The sequence below is a fragment of the Triticum aestivum genome, chromosome 1A (assembly GCF_018294505.1).
Source record: "Triticum aestivum cultivar Chinese Spring chromosome 1A, IWGSC CS RefSeq v2.1, whole genome shotgun sequence".
NCBI classification, from domain to species: domain Eukaryota; kingdom Viridiplantae; phylum Streptophyta; class Magnoliopsida; order Poales; family Poaceae; genus Triticum; species Triticum aestivum.
Genome location: NC_057794.1, coordinates 591,955,642 through 591,959,755, shown reverse-complemented (window position 1 = coordinate 591,959,755; position 4,114 = coordinate 591,955,642).

Sequence of the window (4,114 nt, the reverse complement as noted above, 5' to 3'; positions counted from 1 at the left end):
GAATTTTTTAAAATTTGTGTGAATCACTAGTTTATGAATAACTTTACTATAAAAATAGAATTTTTTCTTCTTTGCTATTTATTTTTTATTTATACTTACAATTAAATACTTATAGTTTGATTTTAGGTCACAAAAAATATATTCTTTTTGCTATTGAAGAATATTATAGTTTTATTTTAGTTGATCATAACATAATATTTTAGTTGATTGTTTTTATTTTCATAAAAGTTTTGTAGTTCATTCTGTTTGCTATTAATTCATTCTTTGAGCTAAATGACTCTGAAATTGGAAAGCATTTCAAAATGAACTCTGAAAAGGTTGAAAGTTGGCATGGTATCATCATTTCACCCACATAGCATGTTCCAAAAAGTAGAGAGGGTTACGACAAAAACTTGATGCACTTCGTGTACAAAATGGACAATCATTTTTGAAGTATCAAAGTTTCGAACCATAAGACATCAAAGTTGGGATGGTATCATAATTTCACCCACATAGCATTTTCTTATTGCGGGAGAAAGTCTTCACTTTTTCTTCGCTTGTGTCATTTGCTTATTGCGCCGTAACCATGGATAATCTTCATTGTTTATCAGGATGCTTGGGTCAGCCTTGACATTGAAGGGAGGAATTTCATGAAACTTTTCATAATCTTCAGACATGTCTGTCTTGCCGTCCACTCCCAGGATGTCCCTTTTTCCTGAAAGAACTATGTGGCGCTTTGGCTCATCGTATGATGTATTCGCTTCCTTATCTTTTCTTTTTCTCGGTTTGGTAGACATGTCCTTCACATAGATAACCTATGCCACATCATTGGCTAGGACGAACGGTTTGTCAGTGTACCCAAGATTTTTCAGATCCACTGTTGTCATTCCGTACTGTGGGTCTACCTGTACCCCGCCGCCTAACAGATTGACCCATTTGCACTTAAACAAAGGGACCTTAAAATCAGGTCCGTAGTCAAGTTCCCATATGTCCACTATGTAACCATAATATGTGTCCTTTCCGCTCTCGGTTACTGCATCAAAGCGGACACCGCTGTTTTGGTTGGTGCTCTTTTGATCTTGGGCGATCGTGTAAAATGTATTCCCATTTACCTCGTATCCTTTGTAAGTCAATACAGTCAAAGATGGTCCCCTGGACAACAAGTACTACTCATCACAAACAGTGTTGTCACCTCTGAGACGTGTTTCCAACCAACTGCTGAAAGTCGTGATGTGTTCACATGTAATCCAGTCGTCGCACTGCTCCGGGTGTTTGGAGCGCAGACTGTTCTTGTGTTCATCGACATACGGGGTCACCAAGGTAGAGTTCTGTAGAACTGTGTAGTGTGCTTGAGACCAAGAATATCCGTCCCTGCATATTATTGAGTCTCTTCCAAGAGTGCCTTTTCCAGTCAGTGTCCCCTCATACCGCAATTTAGGGAGACCTATCTTGTTAAGGCCAGGAATGAAGTCAACACAAAACCCGATAACATCCTCTGTTTGATGGCCCATGAAGATGCTTCCTTCTGGCCTAGCTCGGTTACGGACATATTTCTTTAGGACTCCCATGAACCTCTCAAAGGGGAACATATTGTGTAGAAATACAGGCCCCAGGATGACAATCTCGTCGACTAGATGAACTAGGACGTGCGTCATGATATTGAAGAAGGATGGTGGGAACACCAGCTCGAAACTGACAAGACATTGCGCCACATCACTCCTTAGCCTTGGTACGATTTCTGGATCGATCATCTTCTGAGAGATTGCATTGAGGAATGCACATAGCTTCACAATGGCTAATCGGACGTTTTTCGGTAGAATCCCCCTCAATGCAACCGGAAGCAGTTGCGTCATAATCACGTGGCAGTCATGAGACTTTAGGTTCTGAAACTTTTTCTCTGGCATATTTATTCACTGGTAGAAAAAGAGGCTTCCATCCAGCCCCATTAGTCGCGAAACTGTAGGAACTGCGACTAATGAAGTCTTTAGTCGCGGTTCGGCAGACGAACCGCGACCAAAGGCTTGGGCCAGGGCGCTCGGTGGCCAGATGGTGCACGTGAGGGGCTTTAGTCGCGGTTGGCCAGGCCAACCGCGACTAAAGGTGCCCAAAGGCCTTTAGTCGCGGTTGGCCTTGCCAACCGTGACTAAAGCTCCTCCCCTATATATACCAGTTCAGCGCACTCACTTAGCCATTTGGTGCCACTTCTCTTCACAAGGGGGTGTAGGTTTGCTTTTGGTTCCTCTTATGCACACAAGGTGTTTGATGAAATGCCCAACAACGTGAAACAAACATGATATGAAGTGTTGGAGCCACACTTGAGGTTCCTCCTCGATCGCGGTTAGCAACTTGAACCTTTCGTGCATGTGTGTCATTGATAAAATATGCATGTGTGTTGTTCATTGTTTAATTTCTATTGTTTATAGCTAGTTACTTTAACAAATGCATGATGGTTAATTATATATTTTATATTATAATAATGCAGATGAATCGGCAATGGATGTACGGTAACCGACTCTCCCGCGAGTTCACTACGGGTTTGAAAGATTTCCTCGTAGTGGCTAATGCGAACAAGCAGAAGGGTTTTGTTATCTGTCCATGTGTTGACTGTAAGAATCAGAAGGGTTACTCTTCCTCAAGAGAAGTTCACCTGCACCTGCTTCGGCACGGTTTCATGCCAAGCTATAATTGTTGGACCAAGCATGGAGAAAGAGGGGTTATAATGGAAGAAGATGAAGAAGGGGGTGATTTCATCGATGAAAGCTATCTTGCTCATTTCGGTGATACTTTCATGGAGGATGCTGAAGGTGAAGGGGAAGGTGAAGGGGAAGGTGAAGGGGAAGGTGAAGGGGAAGGTGAAGGGGAAGGTGAAGGTGAAGGTGAAGAAGAGGCACGTGATGAGACCGTTGATGATCTTGGTCGGACCATTGCTGATGCACGGAGACGCTGCGAAACTGAAAAGGAGAGGGAGAATTTGGATCGCATGTTAGAGGATCACAGAAAGTCGTTGTACCCTGGATGCGATGATGGTCTGAAAAAGCTGGGCTGCACACTGGATTTGCTGAAATGGAAGGCACAGGCAGGTGTAGCTGACTCGGCATTTGAAAACTTGCTGAAAATGTTGAAGAATATGTTTCCAAAGAATAACGAGTTGCCCGCCAGTACGTACGAAGCAAAGAAGGTTGTCTGCCCTCTAGGTTTAGAGGTTCTGAAGATACATGCATGCATCAACGACTGCATCCTCTACCGCGGTGAATACGAGAATTTGAATGAATGCCTGGTATGCACTGCATTGCGTTATAAGATCAGAGGCGATGACCCTGGTGATGATGTTGAGGGCGGGAAACCCAGGAAGAGGGTTCCCGCCAAGGTGATGTGGTATGCTCCTATAATACCACGGTTGAAACGTCTGTTCAGGAACAAAGAGCATGCCAAGTTGTTGCGATGGCACAAAGAGGACCGTAAGTCGGACGGGGAGTTGAGACACACCGCAGATGGAACGCAATGGAGAAAGATCGACAGAGAGTTCAAAGATTTTGCAGCTGACGCAAGGAACATAAGATTTGGTCTAAGTACAGATGGCATGAATCCTTTTGGCGAGCAGAGCTCCAGCCATAGCACCTGGCCCGTGACTCTATGCATCTACAACTTTCCTCCTTGGTTGTGCATGAAGCGGAAGTTCATTATGATGCCAGTGCTCATCCAAGGTCCGAAGCAACCCGGCAACGACATCGATGTGTACCTAAGGCCATTAGTTGATGAACTTTTATAGCTGTGGGGCAGACCTGGTGTCCGTGTGTGGGATGAGCACAAAAAAGAGGAATTTAACCTACGAGCGTTGCTTTTCGTAACCATCAACGATTGGCCTGCTCTTAGTAACCTTTCGGGACTGTCAAATAAGGGATACAATGCATGCACGCACTGCTTACATGAGACTGAAAGTGTACATTTGCCAAATTGTAAGAAGAACGTGTACCTTGGGCATCGTCGATTTCTTCCGAAAATTCATCCAGTAAGAAAGAAAGGCAAGCATTACAACGGCAAGGCAGATCACCGGCCGAAGCCTGCGGAACGCACTGGTGCTGAGGTATTTGATATGGTCAAGGATTTGAAAGTCATCTTTGGAAAGGGTCCTGGC